We start from the raw sequence: 22,768 nt of genomic DNA, 5'->3' as shown, positions 1-22,768 counted from the left end.
AATGAAGAATTTATACTTAGCTAGGGGGCAGAAATTTGTGTGTTTATACAAGGCATTACATTCTTTCTTGTTTCTAATGTCGTTCAAATGTTCGTAAATTCTCCTTCTTATCTTCCTCTCCATCTTCCCTATATAAAAGGCCGAACATATCTCACATATAGCGATATATACTACTCCAAAAGAATTACAGTTACTATATACTTTACCAAATGATCTCTCTTTCTCTTCTTTCAATAAAAATACTGTGTGAATTGATCATATATGCGCATTGCATACACATACCACACGAATAGGTGCCCCCTGTTTTACTACTTTTCTTCTTCATTTTATGTTGAACTGTCAACCTATCCTTAATATTACGTCCCCTCCTAAAAATAATGTTAAAAAAATCTTTTGATTTGTTTAAATTAAGGTCTGTGATGTTAAGGAATTTTTTCCATTCTCTGTGAATCTCGTGATGTATAATGCCTGCATCCCCACTAAAGTCAGTTATAAATGCCTGACTATATGTTTTTTCCTTGTTTGAGTCTTTGGGTTCTATTGAAACAAGGTCACTATTAATGGGGAGGCTATAATTCAATATAGGTGTGAACCTATTTTTCCTCCCTTGAATAATGTCCTCTTTAATTTGATTGCAGAAGTCAAGTGGTTAACCCCTATCCAAAAACATATCTACTAAAAATTCTAATTCTGTGATAAAATCTTGGTCATTCGATGTCATCCTAGAAATCCTAACCATTTGGCCCTTTACAATACTTCTTTTTTGATGTAATGGGTGTCCACTTTTAAAATGCAGATATGAATTGGAAAAGGTTTTTTTTCTAAAAACCTTTGATTTGAATTTGTCTCCATCCTTCTCTATTGTCACATCAAGATAATTGATCATCCGTGCATCTATTTCATGAGTGAATTTTAAAAAAGTGGTACTACAATTAATGTATTTAATAAACTCATTTAACCTTTCTATACTATCTTTCCAGAATATAATAATGTCATCCAAAAATCGTTTGTATAAACTCCAACATTCTTTGTATACGCTATTGTATATAAATTTATCCTCCCATGTATTTAAAACCATGTTTGCATATATGGGAGCACATCTTGCTCCCATAGCTACCCCACTTAATTGGTGGTAGTACTCTCCCTGAAAAAATAGATAATTGTATTTCAAAACCATTTCCATCAAACTAACACATGTATAAATTTCATCATCTTTTAGTTCTTGAAAAAACCTTATAGCTTCTTCAAACCACTCTATTCCTATATTGTGTGGTATTGAACCAAACAGATCTACTATATCTATAGTGACAAAAATAGTGTCTTCGTTGGTGGTAATATCTTTCACTTTTTTTAAAAAGTCCCAAGAATCTTTCAAGTAGGATGTTCCTTTAGCAGACTAGGATTCCTCCTGTCTTGAAACCCATTAATGATTTGTGTAACATTGACATTCACCACCTAGATACCCAGTAATCTGTGTTATAGGTTTTATGTAATAAAAATTATGGTAATTCACTGAAAAACACATAGAATTGTTATAATACACTTAACTATCCAGACAAAGCTGTATCCAAAATCTGTTTAGTCTTTTAAAGAAGAAAACAGAAATGTTTATCTAAATGTACAGGGAATGCAAATAGCAACACTCTTGTCTACTGGGAGCAGTTGTAGCTCGTATCTTCACTGTTCTGGTTGAATTCTGGGTGAAACACTAGATTGTGCAGCCTGGCCCAAACATACCATCTTCTACTGTAATGTAGGAGGTCCTCCTGTTGTGCATTATGCTTGTAGACATGAGGCCTAATGTGAGCACCGCCAGAGGTGTTAGGATGGATGGTGATATTTTGGCACCCCTAAGGGTGCCATCATCCAGGGCATGAAGCTGTTGGTTGTATGCTGTAGAATGGTTCACAGTTTTGTTAGCGAAGATGCAACTATCCTGCACTTGTAACCAACCATTATATAGCTAGACAACCAATTATTAGTCCCCATCACTTCTGTGACCTGCCAGAGGTTCCTAGCATTAACATAAAGGCCCGACAGGAGGTCCCTCAGGTAGCCCAGTCTTTGCAGAATAAGCTAGATGGCTTGGCACACACCTACTAATATCGTCTATGAAAAGATTTCTTGCCATAGTTGCTCTGTCTGTGACATAGATTGATATGTAAAACGTATAAAAGCAGCATGTAATAAAACGCAGTGACCTGTGATGAAATATCTGTCCAGTCATTTCACACTACAATAAGAATGCAGCATATAGTGGTACTGGTACCTGCCTATTCATTTACAAATACTGTTCCATGCTGTAACCCATTAACGTTTTTACAATATTTCACATCTATCCAGATGTCCCCTGTGTTCATAAATAGTGTTATACATAGTGGTAATGGGGCATGCTTATTGTAGATGCATAGCAATTTTCCCATTTCTTGAATTAGTGAGCCATCCACATGTATTTTAATGTGAAGACCCACCACTCAATATGTGACGTGGATATCTCACCTGTGGGCCAGTAATCAAGGATCCTCAATCCTCACCACTGGCACCTGTGGGGGGGCGTTCAATGGGAGTATAACAGGTATACACATAGTATTTCCAGATGCAGCTCTTTGCATCAAGTGCAATTTCCATTAAGAGCACACAGTGACCACAGTCAGTCCGGGCAGGTTTCTCACTCTTTCTCCAGATCCCCAATAAGACTCCCCACTGGTACAGCTGTAGAGTTGAGATCTCAGCTGAGTGACCAAGCCAAGACCTCCAGCATCCTCTCTGTCCAACCAGTGCTTCGTGTCCCTGCCTAAGTAGCTGACACACACATTTTTGAGGTTTGATTTACACACAGACACACACACACACACACACACACACACACACACACACACACACACACACACACACACACACACACACACACACACGCACACACACACACACACACACACACACACACACACACATACACGTGCACACACACACACACACACGGGAAAGGCTACGCACGCACACACACACACACACACACACACACACACACACACACACACACACACACACACACACACACATACACGTGCACACACACACACACACACGGGAAAGGCTGGCACAGGTTTATTAGCTATGCCCCCTTCTGCCCAGACTATAAGGTACTTTCCACTGCCACCAATCACTCCTCGACAGCTACTTTAAGGCCCTTAACAAACATGTTCTATTTGGAACGAGTCATTCTTGCATACTATTATATTTTTATCACTGGATTGCTGTTCAACTGATGCTGGAGACTTTATTTCATGCTGGAGACTTTGTTTTGTGCTGGGTTGCTCCTAAGCGTATTTATCTATTTTACTTTTTGCTTTGTGACTGGCTTCAGAGCATTTATCCCTTGGTGGTTAGTTTTTTATTTTGCTGTCTACAGTTACTTCAGAGTTCAAAATCACAGGAAATATTTAAAACAACAATGCAGAACAGTCTCAAATAAATACAGAAAACATCTAAAATAATCTTTGCTATTTTCCTAACTACATCTAAAAAGAGTTACTCTGCCCTGAAGACTTACTTACAGAGCAAGGCAAGTGCAGAAGGTGGTGATAAGTGGATATTTTTGCTCGGTCCAAGACAAAATACAAAATGCCCAGTCTCTCTCTGAGAGAGTTTGTAAATTAATATCAAATATTACTGCTGGGTTAGCTTGGATGACATCACTTTTTGTCACCTGGCTTGAGTTCCCAAGCTAAACTCCCCCATTGTAGCATTTGACAACTCCTTGCGAAAAATATATAGCCTTCGGATGTTTGCAGTTTCTAGAAGACATAAAACAATAAAACACAAAACAATGCAGAAGGCACCCTAGTTCTAGACATCCTGTCTGCTTGCTGCATTGAAACTAACTTTTATAACACAATCGAAAAACAATTTAATTTCAACTTATTTTCTTGAAGTTTTGCAAGTTAACTCTGATGTTCCAGTTTCTACTATTAAAGCATACATTTGCACAGGTATATAGTTTATATATATTTCTGTTCTTTTCCAGTAGGATATACTGTGGACATATCCCTGAAGCTCAGTACTGTACAACACACACTTATGTACGAGTAGTTTAATATACACATAACATAGTTTACATTTGGTAATACAAGCAATTGCATCATGCAGGTATTCACAAATGACATGTAACTATTTACAAAATTCCAGATAGCTGGGCTGGCAGTGTGACATATGACATACAGTCCTAATACATTTGTAGCACCAGCATCTTGTATAAATTTAGTTTGATATTAACAAATGACATATAATTATTTACAAAATTCCAGCTAGCTGTGCTGGCAGTACCTCCTTTTGTCACATTTAAAATTAATGGTTTCTTCCCATATAAAACTGAAGGGATGGTGTACCTTGCTAAATGTGTTTCTTGTCCTGAATTTTATGTGAGTATTGAGAGAGCATATTTATGAACACATTTTGGATATTAAAAATAAAAATTAATTTAATATGTTAAACATGCAACTAAGTGTAATAATTTTAAAACATTTGAATGTGATGTTATAGAAAAGGTCGAGAGAGAGAGAGATATGTGAGTGGAGTAGACTAATAATTATTTGGAGTATAGGGAATTATACTTGCAGCTTACATTAAATGCAGAAAGTTTTTCAGGATTAAATGGACGTGCGCATAAAATATGAGTTAAAAGGAAGGAAGAATAAAATATATAAAAGGTTAAAAGTAAGAATTAAATAATGCCTCATTTTTTTATGTTGAAATAATGTTTACTGTTTTGGTTTGATTGGTATGAGGTAAAAGGTTGTGATTGACTAAAACTTTCATATAATTTTATTAATGTGCTATATAAGTATTCATTGGTTTTATGTATTTGTTTTATGATGACGTCTATGTATTAAAAATCTGAAAGCACTGAAAACAACATGGAGATGTTCGTCATATAGATCACTGCTGCAGTAGCTTATCTATATGAGTTATATCCTGCCAAGGATATAACAGCTAGCCAGCTTCCAAAACTTCAGGGCACCTTCCATGCACCCAAGCCATCAGTCAGCTCAAGCTGAGCTGACTAGAAAAACAGGTGTGGGCATCACGCCACCCAGAGCTTTCCTGCCACCAAAGACTATGCTTCTTTTACATTTTTGAGAATTGACTGTAAGTTTCTACTTTTCCTTTGCTTGTCAGATAAGTTCCCTTTGGGGGAAATCATTCCAATTTAAAAATTGGCCCAATGTTGTCTGTTTTCATCTGATTCAAACTTTGGCGCCTTTTCTAAAACTGTCGATTTGAGGCTCTGACTCTCCCCAACCTGTAATTCCCTCCTCTCCACTACAGTACCTCAGATCTCATCTGCCACCTGAAATTTCAGATGTGTTTTCTGCGGGCTCAGCATTTTCACGATAAGTGAAAGTATTTTCCCCTTAGTATTAGCAATTTCTCCTCCTTAGCCCCTTTTTAGATTTAGCTTTAGACTAGTTATTAGAAAATATTTGATAGTATTCTTAGTCTAAATATTAGGATTATAGGTGTGCTGTATTGAGTTTTTGATATTGCTAAAGTAGTAAAATAGATAGAGTTAAGTACTTGTTCTTTTCTTTAAAAGTAAGTTTGAAATAAATAATTAGATATATAGTTAAAGAACAATTTAGACAAGTAACTTTCTAATATTTCTTAAGGGTAAAGTCTTGCTTAAATATTTTTGTTCTTATTATTATTGGCTATGACATCCCACCACTGGCCCAGTAATCAAGAAGCCTCAATCCTCACCACTAGCACCAGTGGGGGATGTGCATTCGGAGGATGAAAGGTACACACACAGTTTTTCCAAATGCAGCTCGCTGCATGAAGTGAAATTTCACTTAACAGAACACAGAGACCACTGTCAGTCTGGGGCTGGTTTCTCCCTCTTTCTCCAGATCCCCAGTAGGACTCCCCACTGGCAGAGCTGTAGAGTTCAGATGTCAGCTGATCGGCCAAGCCAAAACCTCCAGCACCCTCTCTGTCCAACCAGTGCTTTGTGTCCCTTCCCAAGTAGCTGACACACACACTCTTTGAGGTTCGATTTGTACACCCGCGCGCGCACACACACACACACACACACACACACACACACACACACACACACACACACACACACACACACACACACACATACACACACACCTGGGAAAGGCTGGCACACTTTTACTAGCTATGCCCCTTTCTGCCCAGACTATAAAGTAGTTTTAACTGCCACCAGCCAGCTCTTTATCAGCTACTTTAAGGCCCTTAACAGAGGGTGTCCAGTTTTGCTGTGTAATGTTAACTATCAGTACAAATGGTAGTTTGACCAAGAGCAAGGCTGTTAGGAGTGGCCTACACAGTGTCACCAAATAAATATGCAAGTACTCTCAGAGCTTACATATGTCCAGACAGACCAGCCACAATGAAAGGTTTAAATATATTTAATAATAAATATTAAAAGAACAGGAAAATACTCAGTATATATTTACAGTGACAGCAGAGTTCAAAATCACAAGAAATATTTAAAACATTACAAGACAGTCTGAAATAAATAAATAAAAATATCTAAGTTACACTTTGCTTTATTCCTGACTATATCTAAGAGGATTACTATAACCTAGTACACTTCCTTAATTAGAGCACCAAGGCAAGTGTGGTGAATAGATCCTTTAGCTGATGTCAGGTCAAAGGCAGAATACAGAATGCTCTCGCTCTGTCTCATAGAGTTCTTAATTTAATATCTCAAATATTACTGCTGGGATAGCATACAGAATGACATAATTTCTTGTCCTCTAACTCTATTCCAGGTAAACCCCCACTGCTGAAAGCTAGCAGTATTTAACATCTACCTGTGAAAATACATAGACAAGGGCTTTTCCTAGAGCTGAGTGGCCTAGTGGACTAATGCACTATGCTCAGATCTGTGCAGCTGTTGGAAGTCATAAAACAATAAAACATTTCCAAGACAATACAGAAAGTTCCCTAGTTCTAGACATTGTGTCTGTTACTGCATTGAAACTGAAAGATGACATATTTTTTATGGCCTGGTCATAAAGTACTTTAATTTCAGCTATTTCTGTGTGGTTTACAAGTTAACCTTCTGTATTCCAGTTTCCCCTTGTTAAAATATATACATGTAAACAGTTACAAAAGTGCAGGTACATTTCTATTCTATTCCAGAAGGGGATGCTGTGGTTGCATTTTAAGCACTTTGCAAAAACCTTTTTAACACACACTTCTGTACCAGTAGTTTGATATACACCTGACATACAGTTCTAATACATTTGTAACACAAGTATCTTACATGAAGCATGCTGGCATTCACAAGTGACACATAGCCATTTACAAAATTCCAGACAGCTGTGCTGGCAGTATCTCTCTTTCTCAAACTTCTATATACATCATGTTGATATTCACAAAGAACATGTAATTGTTTACAAAATTCCAGCTAGCTGTGCTGGCAGTATCCCCTTTGTCACATTGGCTTCTACTCTGATGTTAGACAAACCCCAAGGTTTCAAGAAGTGCATGGCTGGTAGACATAAAATTTCACCTCAATACCCACACTGTTTATGCATTTATTGTTTGGGCTCTGCCCACCTCAAGGCAAACTGTGATATTTGTGCTTCTTTTGAGACTAGAGCCATTCAAGGTCACAAAGAAAAACTTATTGATTCACCCCTCAGACAGTGTCATTCACTTCTTATCCTTCTAGGTATATATAGTACTTCTAAACCACCTTCAGCTTCCCCATGTAAGAAAACGGATACAAAGAAGGAAAAAGAGAGAGAGACAGAGAGAGACGTTGAGAGAAAGGTCTGATGCGAAGTGGGATGAGAAGTCTAGGAAAAGGTCTGCAGATCTAAAAGATTGTTGTGTCTGGCACCTAAGACTTTGAGGAAATTGGATCTGCTAGCTGCTCAGATCCGATCTCCCTTGCCTCACACAAGATTTGTCCTGGAAACAGTGAGTTCCTAGGTCCACTCATCCATCATCCTGGAAGAGAGATGGTACTCCAGACCTCCATCAGTGGCATTGTCCTTAAGGTGGGTTTGGTCCACCAGAAGCTTTACAGAGACTAACATTGGCCAAATTATGTGGAGATTCCCTTAGAACGCATATGCAACTAGGGGTCTGCTGCTCCCTGGGCGCTTTAGTATGGGTCCAACTACCAGTCCACTTTTTTCTCCAGTACCGGTCTGCCCATTGAATCCAGTCTTCATGAGCCCAAACACCACCCCCAGTGCACTTCAGTTAGAGCCGCCAGCAGCTTGAGGAACTTCAGCTTCATTGACATCCCTTAGTCACTTGACTCCAATTCTTTTAGATTAAGATGGGTCTCAGAACCAAAGCATCATTGCTGGTGCCTTGGCAGTGGAGTCAACTGCAAAGTTTTTAGAGTCTTCTTTGCCGTTTCAGCCTTGGCTTTCAAAAGTTCGGGTCCAAGTCCAACCTCAGAGTCTATGCCGATTGGAGCTGGGATTGTTCAGTCATCCTTTGATAGAAGGGATGTTCCCTCCACTCTGATTTCGATGTTGGCCTTTGAAGCATTTGAATGGGCTTTTGCTGGGCCAAGGATTCAGAAGCTATCTTCGAGCTTGGATCCATCTCAACTTCTAGTGGACCCTTGACCCACTCCCTCATTCCAATTGACAGGGGCAGTCAGTGCCTTTAGGCCTAGAGGATACTTGCTACTCAAGTTCCCAGTCTGATTGTGATTTGTTTCCTGAGATTCCCCTGAGTCAGGATCCTAGAAAATATATTTGCAACTAGAAACACGTAGACTCCTCTTCAGAGTCTGTCATATAAGACACAGATCTGGACGAAGCTGACGTTTCTCCAGCATCCCCTCTAGAAGTCGGCACCTTTGCTGACATCCTAGAATTAATGAAGCAGCAAGGCGCTGGTCCACTGAAACTCCTTCACCAGCTGAATCTGTGTTCCTTGAGGCCTTTGGTACTGCCTCATCTTCATCCTGGGTGGTACCACCCATTGATGCCGTTATAGACTTTGTGGTTCAGTGGGCATGGAATATAGTGGAATCTATCCCCAAGAAATCAGACAGGATTTTTGTAGCTCCAAATGTCAGGAAGGGGGTTAAGGGCATTGGACAGATTCAGGAAACAGACATATGCTTAAGTGACTTTTGCACTTAGAGTGCTGAACTACCATGCACACGACACATTTTCAGAGGGACCTTTGCCAAAGAGCTTTCCAAGTCCCTTGTGGGTAACTTACCATCAGACCTTCAAAATGCAACTGATGTCACAGCCAGAGCAGCACTCACCAGCATTACCTACATCTGCATGCCTGGATGCATCTTTGCAGTTTCATGGAAGGCTTAAAGATGCCCTTCATTAATGCCCCATTCAATGGTTCCACTTTTTTCAGACTAAAAGTGAAACAGACACTTACTAGGAATGAAGAAGATGGCAAAACCTTATCTACCATGGGAATACACTTCTCCATGCCTCAGAGAACCTTTTTCTAGGAAGCAAAGTGGCAGGAAGTGGATGTGGTTCACAAAATCGCAGTGTTTATCACCAAGACGCTCTTGGAGACAGACCCCTCTGAGTAAGAGGGGGAGGCAATATAAACAGATGTTGCCCTAGAGGCTGAGGTGAGCTGCATAACCAAGGGCTTTTGTAGCCCTTTACTGAGAAACCCTACCAGTGCCTCTGAAGGGTTACCCAACTGCTCACTTTGCTGGCAGTCAGGGGGTGCTTATTCTTACACCCACAAGTCTGGCAAGATATTAAAATGGATTCTTGCATGTTAGGAATAATTAACAGGGGCTATACCATTCCCTTTTCATATCCTGCAAAGTAGAAATGAAAGATTCCCAATGTTCCACCCAGTCAGTTGGAATCTGCAGCAGAGATATCCAAGTTGCTAGAAAAAAAAAGAGTCATCCAACAGGTCTCCTGAGATCAATTAGGGTCTAGGGTGTATTCTAGGTTCTTTTTATTCCTAAAAAGACAGAAGACTTCAAGCCAGTTTTGGACTTCAGCCATCTCAATCAATTCGTAAGACAGACATATCTCTGGATGGTCACAGTACAGTCCATATTACCTCTTCTGGGAAAGGAAGATTGGATGTGCTGTACAGATTTCCAGGGTCACGTGGTTGAAAGATCTCTTGTACAAGCTGGAATTCCAAGAAAACATTCAGAAGTCTTTTTTGATGACTTCACACAGGATTGTGTTCCTGAGGTGACAGGTAGACACCTCAGTTCAAAGAGCTTTTCATCCACAGGAAAAAATAGATGTATATGTAGATTTATTTCTAGGGTTTTCCACTTAGACTTTGGTCACAGTGAAGGAACACCTCAGGATTTTGGATCTCATGGTATTTATGATTCTCATAATACCCCTAGCAAGAATCCACATAAGAAATATACAATGGCATCTGAAGTCTCTATGGTCCAAATACCAGCACCCTTTGGCTTTTCAAATCCCAGTGCTGGAGTTTGTCAGAAGGGAAATCATTTGGTGGAAGAAATATCCCTAAATCCAGGTCTCCCCTTCTCCCTCTCTCTTCTAAAGCAGTCGGTCACCACAGACACGTCAGACTTTGCTTGGGGACCAGTTTCAGGAGGGATAAAAGTGCATGATGTGTGAGACACCAAAGGAAGACACAAGCATGTACATATAAAAGAGATGCTTGCCTTGATCAGGGCATTCAACTCTCTGAACCATCTTTGGTCCTCTTCAAGTTGCTACAGACAATACCACAGTTATGTGGTATGTCAACAAGCAATGGAGAACCAGGTCATGCCCCCTTTACAGTCTAGCCATTTTAGCTTGGGATACAGTTTCACAGCACAGTCTCACTGTACAGGCATCCTATATTCGACATGCTGAGCAGGTCAAGGGTAGACCCTCACAAATGGAAAGTAGATCAGGAGATCTTCCAAGATTTGATCTGTCTGTGGGGAGTTCCTATCTGAACGATCAGCTGACAAGTTTCAGCTCCAGGACTCCATGCAAGGAGGCCTGGAAGACAGATGCTTTTTCTTTTCCTTGGACAGGAATGTCACTGTATGCATTTCTACCCTTTCCACTGATATCCAGGATACTTCTGAAGATTCAGAAGGAATCCCCAAGCTGCTTATGGTGACTTCCTTCTCACTCAGGTAACAGTGGTCCTCCATTCTTTTCGAAATGGCCAAGGGTAATTATCACAAGCTTCTTCACATACTAGATTTACTCACACAAGATGTATGATGCACCACAAACTCAATCAACTTCACTTGACTGCCTAGATGATTGGGTCTTAATTCCCTTTAGGCATCTGTTTACTGAGGATATGCAACAAGTACTAATGGAGGCAAGAAAGCCTGCTGCTGGAAAATCACATGTTATCAAATGGAAAAGGTTTTCTAGTTGGTGCCAGTAACATAACCAGCACCCGTTCAGCGCTAATTGTTCTCTGGTTGTACAATATTTATATTTATTATCCTATGGCATTTCTTACTCCTCCATCAAGGATAAGTTGTTGGCAGATTCAGCATGTTTGCCCATTTTTCCTCCTTTTCCAAAGCATGCTTATGTCAAAATGTTTTTGAAAGGGGTATTGCATAAGAGGCATCGAAGAAAACTGTTGACCCTTCCTTGGGATCTTAATTTTATGTTACAGAAACTAATAATGTGAAGTTGTTAAATCTCGCCGTTTATTCTCACTGATGGGTACGGAGCCAATCCTTGACTCCGACACGGCTGATAGCAAAGCTCAAGGTTTGCCAGTAGCTCAAGACCAAGCCCCTTATCCCACAATGCACTGCTGGAATTACCTCAGATCTAGTTTGCCGCGGCAAGAGAGATCTTGGTGATCCAGCTAGCTCGGACCATTTGTGATAGAAAAACCAGCAAGTTCTTATAAAAAAAATCTCTCTTTTTATTTTAGAGGATAGTTGTGTATTAGTGTTTAAAAATTTGTTAATAGTTTCTATAGTTTTGGATAGATAGTGCCCTGTTGGCTTAGTTGTTTTGTGTGGGACTTTAGCCCTATTTAGACTTATTAACCTTTCTTATAGTCAGGGTTTTTCTCTGTGTGCTTCTTTAGCCTTGTATTTGTAAACTATAGTTAGTTGTTATAGATAGTGCCCGGATTGGGCTTAGTTACTTTGTGGGTCTTTACAAATAAAGTAAAGACTTTACTGTCTTTTAAGTTTTTGCAGTATACTAGTTTGTTTTACCTTAACTATGTCGGATGACAAGGAAAAATCCCATCCTAAATCGGGATTCAAGAAATGCCCAGATTGTGGGCAGAAAATGTCCATCACTGACGGACACATTCAATGTGTTTACCGTCTGGGGGCTAAACACCTCCAAGACACTTGCAGCATTTACCATTCCTTTTCTTCAAGAGTCCTCTTGGAGAGAAGGAGGAAGCTAATTGACAGGGGATTGCTACAGCAATCCTTTTCTGAGGTGTTGAGTAGCCATGAGGGTATTAGCACGTCCTCCAAATCCTCAAAATCCAAATCTTCAGACAAAGTGGCAAAAAAGGCAAAAATTTCAGAGGGAGGGTCATCGGTTCCACAGACCTCAGAACAGAGTGTACCTTTGATTCGGAGCCAGCTCTCAGTACTGGAGCCGGTCTCTGAAGTTCCTTCTTCTCCTCTGCTCCAGTCAGCACCTTCAGTGCACTGAGCTAAGTCCTCAGTCAGCCTTTCAGATTTGGACATGGATCGGCTAGTGCAGAAGCTTTTACAGGCACCAGGACTTGCCAAATTGTTGTCGGCCCCGACCAGCTCGTTGGTGCCGAAGACCATGGAACCGGATTTGTCTACTCCTCCTCCGAGCCATACTGGACTCCAGGAGCTGAAGGAAACTGAACTGATGATTGTTGAACCCTTGGAGCCGATACCCGCACCGGTGTTATCGGCTCCATCTACTCGGATGTTCTAGGCGATGACCGAGGAATCTAGGAGCCGACGTTCTCCCATCGAGTCCAGGAGGATAGTTGAACCGATTTGTCGGTGCCGACGCTTCCTCTCGGGGCTTCGGCTCGGATGAGTTCGGCTCTACCTCGGGCTCGGAGCCCAGGGTTTCGGTGCGGGAGGATCGGACGGTACTCTCAGGTCCGTCCACTCCTTCTCGTCGGAGCCATGGTGCCTTTGATGCTATGAGGAGAGTTTTGTCTCCAAAGACAACGCAGCATCAGTTCAGCCTTCCCTCTCCCCTCAAGCTCCTGTGTCTGCTTCTTCATCTACCGGTCCCTCTAAGCGTAGAGACCCCGAGCCTCATGTACACCCACATGGCATCCCCTGCTCTTCTGAGACCTCCCCAGATCCCCCCACTGAGGAGGTGCCCAGGAAGAGACTGTGCAAGAGGAGGCACTTAGACTCCCCACAGGAGTCTTTGACATCTGACACGGACTTGGATGAGTCAGAAGGGTCCCCTCGATCCCTTCTGAGGATATCTCCTTTGCAGAGATACTAGAGATCATTAGTCAGAGGGGCGATTGGCAGTCCAAGACCCCTACTGAGAATGAGTCCATGCTCTTGAAGGCTTTTGGGTCTCAACCTTCTACTTCTTGGGTGTCTCTGCCTTATGACAAGCTCATGCAACTGATTTCTCGTAAGGCGTGGGAGTCACCGAAGGCCATGGAATCTGTTTCTCGTAAGCCCAATAAATTCATGTCTGCCCCAGAGGACAAGCCATTTTTGACAAAGGGAGTGCCTGTTGATGCCATGGTGGTAGCTGCAGCCACCAAAAAGGAAGTGTCTGAGACATCCACATCTATCCATCCTCCTAACAGAGATTCTAGGGTCATGGATAGATATGGGAAATGCATGTTTAGTTCAGCAACTTTTTCTGTGCGATCACTGAACTACTTAACCCACTTTACGAGACTACAAAGAGATCTCCTGAAAGGGCTAGGAGATACTCTCCAGGGTACGGTAGCTGCAGGGGTGGCCGACAAAGTCAACGCCCAGCTCGCTACCCTAAGCTCAGTGGTAAACTCGTCCATGCGTCTCATATCCTATGCAGCTGATGGTTCGAGTAGAGCCGCTAGTTCGGGCATTGCTCTTCGAAGACAAGCCTGGATGCGTCTCTGTTCCTTTGTGGAACCCTTTAAGTCTTCCTTTATTAATACCCCATTAGATGGCTCATCACTGTTTGGGCCCAAAGTAAAGGAAACTTTAACCAGGTGTGAGCAGGAAGGCAAGACCTTATCTGCCATTGGAGTCCGTTTTTCTAGCCCTACTCAGCCCTTCTCCAAGGGTCCTAGCGGAGGGGAAAATGTGGTTCCGAAAAGCACAGGGAGCCTTTCAGGACACATGTGGAGAAACCCCCTCTAGAGACAGAGGAGGGGGTTATAATGGAAGATGCCGCCCCCACGGCAGAGTGAGTCTGCAGCAACAGGGTGACAGAGGTCAGTTCTCTGGTCAACCCTACCAGGGCCCCTGAAAGGAGGCCCAACTGTTCGGCTCTGGAGGCAGTCAGGGGTCGCTTGTCTTTGTACCCAGACGCCTGGATAAACATAACATCAGATACATGGGTACAAAGCATTATTTCCAGAGGATATTTCATACCGTTCTCTTCCCCTCCCATTCCTGTAAACAGAATCCCAGATGTTCCACCCAATCTAAGGGAATAAGCAATCGTAGAGGTCCACAGATTGCTAGAAAAAAAGAGTCATCCAACCAGTCCCAGCAGACCAAGTTGGATTCAGAACTTACTTAAGATTCTTTTTGGTACCAAAGAAAACAGGGGACTGGAGACCTATATTGGACCTCAGCAGACTCAACCAGTTCATAAAGAAAGAGAAGTTCTGAATGGTCATGCTTCAGTCCATTCTTCCCTTCCTAGGGAAAAGCGATTGGATGTGCTCCATAGATCTCAAGGATGGGTACTATCACATAAAGATGAACAGATGCTCCACAGATCATCTGTGTTTCCGGCTGGGAGCCAATCATTACCAGTTTCGAGCCCTGCCCTTTGGTCTCACTACAGCCCCCAGAGTGTTCACCAAATACATGGCAGTGGTCATGGCTCACGTGAGACGTCTAGGATTCCAGGTGTTTCCATACCTAGACAATTGGCTGCTCACCGCTACCACCAGGCATCAATTGACTCAGGCAACACAATACACTTTGACACTCTGCCATCAATTAGGCATTACAATCAACTTCGAAAAGTCTGCCTTGTCGCCATCGCAGCATATCGTATTTATAGGAGCAGAGTTAGATACCTCAACTACCACTCTGTCTTCCTATCGAAACAGTCTCACTTCTCCGCCAACATGTCAGCTCACTGGTGTCAAAGAACAAAGCTACAGCAGCAGAGGTATTGAAGGTGCTAGGTTTGATGGTGGCAGCAATCCTGGCTATACCATTCGCTAGGATGCATATGCGAATTCTTCAATGGCTCCTCTTTGCTCAATGGTCGTACCAGAAACTACCGATGCAACACATGATTCTCATTATGGATTCTTGCAAGAGAGACCTTCGGTGGTGGTTGACGTCTCTTCATGTCACAATCGGAAGACCCTTTGTCCCCCCCCCAGTAGCCACTGTGACCACAGACGCTTCCCTGATAGGGTGTGGGGGGGGGGGTTTCAGCGAAAGACTGCCCAAGGCACATGGACAGATCAAGAATCACATCTGCACATCAATGTTCTAGAGTCGAGAGCGGTACTTCTGGCATTGCAGTACTTTCAGGACTCTCTCCCTCAAGGAACTATTGCAATTCAGATGGACAACATGTCAGTGCTCTGGTACTTAAACAAGCAAGGCAGAACCAAGTCTTACCCCCTTTGTCGAGAAGCCCTCAGGGTCTGGCAATGGGATGTGTTGTCTCAGCATTTTCTGTTAGCAACCTACATCCCGGGAAAATCCAACTTGATAGCGGACTAGCTAAGCAGGGCGATATTGCTCCCTCACGAGTGGTCTCTCAAACAACAGGTTGCAGAGTTGATTTTCCACAAATGGGGCCAGCCTTGCTGCGACCTCTTTGCCAGCCACATCAATTCAAAATGCAGAAGCTACTTTGACCTAATAACACCTCCCGATCATCCCCCGAGAGATGCACTTTTACATGATTGGCCCCCGGGTCTCCTTTATGCATTTCCACCCTTCCCATTGATACCCAGATTTTTACAGAAAACAAAATCATTGGGATGGACTGTTATTCTCATAGCCACCTACTGGCCTCGACAGATTTGGTTCCTGTTTCGCCACCATCATCTGTTGGAAGATCCATGGATCCTGGACCCAGTTCCGGACCTTCTGACGCACCTGTCACCTTGGCTAATCCACTTCCCCTAATTGCCAGGCTTCATTCAATTTCAGAAGATACAAGACAAATTCTCTTGTCTTCTCACAAGCCATCTACCAGGAAATTATATGGCAGTAAATGGAAAAGGTTCTCAATTTGGGCCAACACACAGAAAATTGACCCTTTCCAAGCTCCACTATCATCTATTTTAAAATTCTTGACAAAGATTTTTAAGGAAGGGGCAGCAGCTGCTACATTTCAAGTCCAGTTAGCTGCCATCTCAAATTTTCACTTTGGGTTTGGTGACTCAAATGTTATGGGCCATAAATTATCTAAGACTTTTCTTAAAGGCGTTCTTCACGTGAGACCTCCTATCAAAATTCTCTATTCTCCCTGGAATTTAAACTTCATGCTGTCTCAAATTATTCTTCCCCCTTTTGAACCAGCATCTTCTTGTGATCTCAAATATTTATCCTGGAAAACTGTTTTTCTTGTGGCCATTACTTCTGCCCGCAGAGTGTCAGAACTTCAAGCATTATCTATCAGACCACCTTACATGATTTTCCATGCTGATAGAGTATCTCTCAGAACAAACCCCTCATGTTTGCCTAAAGTCTGTTCTGAATCAAATATCAATCAGGTCATTGAGCTGCCAGTCTCTTTTCCCAACCACTCTAGCAAATTGGAATACATGCTTCACAAACTTGATGTACACAGACAGCTCAGATTTTATCTTGACAGAACTAAGGATATTAGAAAATCAGATCAACTTTTTTTATCCTTCTCAGAAGCCAGAAAAAGGCAATCCAGTGGCTAAAACAACCTTATCTGAATGGTTATCCGATTGTATATCCTTTGTTTATGAGAATGCGAGCATGCCATTAACACACAAACCTAAGGCTCATTCTACTAGAACCGTCTCTACGTCTTCTGCTTTTCAAGCTAAATTGCGCCATGACAATATTTGCACTGCAGCCACTTGGTCTAAGCCTCATACCTTTATCACGCATTACAAAGTAGATAAGGCTTCAAGGGACAGGTCTTCCTTTGGTTCCACGGTACTGAAGAACATACTTCCATGAGCCACCCAAGATTGAGTGTGCTAGGGACGCTACCCATCAGTGAGAATAAACTGCGAGATTTAACAACTTCACATAAAGAAGTTATGTACTTACCATAATGTTCCATGTGAGTTGTTTATCTCGCCTTTATTCTCACGTCCCTCCCTCCTTCCCCTTCCTGGCTGACTCTTGACTTAGAGGCTAGTACCATCCTGGTTATTCAATATTTCTTCTTCCCCTTTGGGAAGGGAGCCGAGGATCGGCTCCAAACCCATCAGTGAGAATAAAGGCGAGATAAACAACTCACATAGAAGGTTATGGTAAGTACATAATTTTTTTTTTGCTCCATTTGAACAAGCTAAGCTGGCTGACTTGATATGTGTAACATGGAAAATAGTTTTATTGATTACTCTGACCTCTGCAAGAAGGGTATCTGAGTTGCAAGCATGTATGGTGAGTCAGCCCTGTCTCATTTTCCACAGGGCTTCTGTGAGAAATAATCCTGATTTTATGCTAAAGTGGTATACATGGTTTAATTTAAGCTAAACTGTCTTCTTTTTTTTCCTGAACCTAAAAATGAGCGAGAAGGGATACTCCATACATTTGATATCCACTGATGACTCAGGTACTGTCCTGACAAAACTAAATCATCTCATATTGTCCATTTTCATTTTATCCTCACATCACCAGCAGTCTCTCCTCATTTAAAATCTTGCTGCACTCACACCTAACTTCACAATGGAAGTGTTCCTGTTCCCATCCTACCTAATCTTTCTAATACCACTTCCTACTCTCCTAGAACTAAATACACCATCACTGCCTCTTGTAGTTCCACAGCTCTATTGAACTATTTGACCAACTACTTAACAGTTGCCCTATGCTGATACTTTTGTAAAAAAAAAAAAAAAAAAAAAAGTTTTTTATTGCTGTTTAATGAACTATACTGATGTATTCTATCATATAATCTGTAATGTATATGTGCAATGTGTACTATGTATTTGTATTTTTCTGGAGATTTTCTCCCCAGGTCTCCATTGAAAATAGGCTCTTTGTGGCCCAGTGGACTATCCTGGCAAACAAACTGCAAATAAATTAATAAATATGAGTTCTGATCTGATCCCTCAGATCTAACTTGGCCTTTGCAACAGCTTGTGGCAACCAAAAAGCTGTTGAGCACCCTACCCTACCCATAATGCCTCTCTCCCAATCCCCTCAGATTCTAATTGCCCCTTCAGGAATACGTGGTACTTCCAATAGCTCTTGGGCGGTTTAGTAAAACCTTTTCATTCTTTGTACATTTTTTCACTCATTCTAGACCTTTGTGTAACTAAACATCTTTTTTCCCCTTTAAATCTTAAGTTGTTGCCTTCATTTGTTCTTAATGGGGGGATGGCAGAATGGTTATGGTGTTTACCTTACAGACACAAGGTGCAGGGTTTGATTCTCACATGGGTTAATTGGTTAGGCTTAAAATGGCCTGCAAGGGCAATTAGCCTAGTATTAATCTATCTACCTATGTACCTTAAACCTGTGGGTTCAGATCCAAGGATCTGATCCGACTCGGCAGCATACTTCAGCTCTAGGATCGCAAATCTGAGCTCCTCCCCTACCCCATGGTGCTTCGCTCCCTTTCATCTCTCAACTCTCATCTGCCGCACTTTTGACAAGCATCAGGAATGCATTTGTCTGAACTTCTCGGGTTTTCATTGAGCTTGTTAAGAAATTTTCCTTCCTGTTTTCTTCCTATTTTCCCTATATACATTCTCCTTGATATTTTTTGGTTGATCCTTGTCTACAGCTAGTGTTTTTGTTTTTGTAGTAGGCTGCTGTCTGTGCTAGTGGTTCCCTTGGTACCCCTTTCATAGGATCATAGGAGTTTACTAGGCTAATGGCCCTGGGCCCTTACAAGCCTAGCCAAGAGTTTATCCCCAAAAAAGAAACCTTAGTCAGCACCTGTCGTCCCTGTCATTGAGGGACAAAGGTGGAACCCCTGGGACGAATTTGTGGTTTCCTATCCACTCATCAAGGTTGTGCTTGAAGAGGGTCAGCGAGGTACTCTGTTTGACATGTATGGGAAGTCTATTCCAGAGACGGGGCAGCCTCTGGGAGACAAATCTGTCTCTCCAGCAGGTTTTGTTGATGTTGCATATTAGATTTAGGCCTATCGACTGGGTAATGCCAGAGGAGTTAAACTTACGGATATGGAAAATCTCTAGTAGGGCAGGGTCCAATATTGCCTTGTAGGTGAGACACAGATCACCTCTGACCAATCTGTATGATACCGAGTAAAGTGTTAGTGATTTGAGCCTGTCCGCATAGGACAGGTGTTGGAGTCCATGAATTCTCTTTGTGAGGTATTTCTGTGGCCTTTCCAGTTGGTGCAGGTGTTTGGAGGGGTACATACCAAATGGGGAGTTATACTCTATTATGGGTCTAATGAGGGAGGAGTACAGAGAGGTGATAACCTCCTTTTTCCTGGATGCAATCCCTTTACTTGTGAGATGAACCAAGTAAAAGGCTTTTCCGACCACTGCCGCCACATGATGGTCGAATGTGAGATTGTTGTCAACCTGAGAATCCAGATCTCTCACCACAGGTTGTGTATTTAGGGGGTTGCCTTTGATGTGGTAATCAGTAGGGGCCGTGTATTTGCCAGATGGCATGATAATACATTTTTTTGCGTTTAACTTAAGGCCATGACTTTGGCACCAGTTATTTGTAGCTGTGAGACCCTCTTGCAGTATGTTAACGTCATTTGGGGAGTCAATGACAGCATCCAACTTACAGTCCTCCACAAACTTGGTCAGCCACAGGTCCTTTGTCTTTGCCTGGACCTCTGAAAAGTAGATGCCAAACAGTAGGGGTCCCAGTACAGATCCTTGGGGAACACCAATAGTAACAGGTCTGCTGTTGGAGGTGGTGGCACCTATTTTAATGTTGTGGGTATTATCTGTGAGCCAGTTGCCTCCTACCCTTTCTAGCTAATTTCCTGTTCTTTATCTAAAAAAAAAAAAAAAAAAATAGAAGTTTCATTTTAAATTAGTTTTCCTCTTCTTAGAGTTTTGAGTAGTAAAGTTGATGTTTTGGGGTTCTGTTTTCTGGTTTTTGCAGTATGGCTGATTCCAAACCCGCAGGTTTTAAAAAATGTGTAGCATGTGGACACAAGATTCCTTTCTCTGATGCCCACTCTGAGTGTGTAGTTTGTCTTAGAGCTGCTCACTTAGACTGTTACTGTTACATATGTGCTGGGTTTAACCAGCGAGCGTTAATCAATAGGAGGAACTAATTGATCCTGAAAGGCCTCCTTCTGTCCACTGCTTCTTCTGCTACTACACGTTCCACTTCAGGGGCTCAAAACCCCTCTAAGAAGCATAAAGAGTGTGTGTGAGAGGTCCCCGCAGCAGATCCTGCCAATCTGGGGAACCTCATCTGAAGTCTGCTAAATCATCAGATCTGACTAGCTCAGCTCCTTTCGCTACTGAAGCCTCCCCTCGATGCTGATCTCATAGTTTTTCTCTGGAGTCAGTTGCCTCGAGGTCTAAATCCCTCTTCTTCAACCACCCCAGGCCAGTTTCTAGACCACAATCCATTGCTTCTTCTGCTAGGTCTTCCCGCAGCCTCTCCAAAGCCGAGGTAGACAACATGATGGTAAAATTCCTCAAGGCACAAATCCAGCTGGGGATCTTGCCTACTCCGTCCCCCTCTGGATCTGTGAGCCATATCCCTGTCTTTGTTCCAAGATCTCCTTCTCCAATCCGACTCCCAGTCTCAGAGTTATTGTGCCCGAACATCCCTGGAGTCGAGACATCGGAGCCGACAGGTATGGTTACCTAGACTGCAACAGTCTCACTGACTTGCAGGCTCTGACCATTTCAGAGCAGAGCATTTCTTGGAGTTGTAGCTTCATCGTCGGGTAAAAGGGGTTGACGTCAGCCACAAAGTTTTCAGAGCTGTCTCTTCCCTTGGAGCTTCAGCACTTGATAGCTCAGCTCCAACTTCTCACTGGGATCCGGGGGCAGTGATGATTCATGGAGCATCCCCTTTGACAGCTTTGGCTCCGACAGTGTTTTCCTCAATGTCTCGATCTCCCTCTGCATTTGATGTGGTGGAGAGGGATCTCTCTGCACCTAGGAGAGCTTTTACTCTTCCTGCTTCAGAGCCCAGCCAACCTCCAGCAGTTTTTGTGTCTGAGCCATCTATTCTGTCACCTCTAGGACAGCCTACCCAGAAAGACTTCCAGACTGTTCCGCCTGTAGAACAGCCAGAGTCTTCCAATACCTCTCTGGAGCACCCCACTGAGGAGGTCCCTTGGAAACGCCAGTGCAAAAGGAGACACTCGATTCCCTCACTGAGGATACTGATCTTGATGAAGGAGAAGGGTCTCCTAGATCATCAACGGATGATGTCTCCTTTGGGGATATCAAGGAGATCCTATGAAAAAATGGTGGTTGGTCTTCCCAAAACCCTAACCCAGAGGAATCGGTGATTCTGGAAGCTTTTGGGTCAGGCCCATCTACCTCTTGGGTGTCCCCCCTTGTGGATCCCCTTATCGACCTTATGTCACACGGGGCATGGAACGAGCCGGACACAGTGGAACCCATCTCTAAACAATGTTGTTTGCTGTTTCACGAAGACATGGTCCTTCTAATAGCTCTCAGGCAGTTAAGAAAAAACTTTTCAATGTTCTGTAGTCCTATCTCACTTTCATACTTACACATGGGTTCAGAGCCGATCCTTGGCTCCGACTTGGCCTATTACAAAGCTCAAAGTCTTCTAGTTGGCTCGTGGCTAGGTAGGCATCCCATGGTGCACCAGTATAATCCCTAGATCTCGAGATCTCGTTTGCCGCTTCGACGAGTTCAGATGTGCTTCTTCTTGGCTGTGGCTAAGTTTAATACTTTTTTTTCTATTTTTACTGTATTACAGCTTAACCTTACAATTTATATAGTTCTTGATAGTGTTTAATAGTCTTTCAATAGTTTCAGACTTGCTGAAGTGTTTTTTCTTGACTTTAGATACTTATTGTTGAGAACTGGTTGGCCATTGGCCTTGTTATTCTCGTTGGCATCCTGGGTGCCAGTGTTTTTTCTATTTAACAGGTGCAGTTGTGCTTTTTTGATATTTACTGTGTTTATTAGCGTAGAGAATTTGGAATTTGAATAGTTATTACTTAAATATTTAGTGTTTCCTGTTAAGGTGCGAGTTTGCGCTCAATTTACCTTTTTTTTGTGTGCAGTGTTTATTAGTATTGGAGAGTTAGTATTTAAACTATTTCCTCTTAGATATTTACTGGATATTTAGCAACTCAGTTGGCACAAGGGTTTTTTGATATTTTCAACCATTTATGTTCTACGACTTAGAGTTTGAGCGTAGATTTCACCGAGACAGTTTCAGTCATTTTCATATTCTTACCTTGTGTGTGTGCAGTCTAGTTAGTAGGTTCTGACCTTCTAGTCTTTCTCTTACCTAGGTCCATTTAAGTTA

Source organism: Protopterus annectens, chromosome 12.part0, assembly GCF_019279795.1.
Source record: "Protopterus annectens isolate FY-2018-M chromosome 12.part0, PAN1.0, whole genome shotgun sequence".
Lineage (NCBI taxonomy): Eukaryota > Metazoa > Chordata > Ceratodontiformes > Protopteridae > Protopterus > Protopterus annectens.
The sequence above is the reverse complement of the archived record's forward strand: the minus strand, read 5'-3'. Positions refer to the sequence as shown.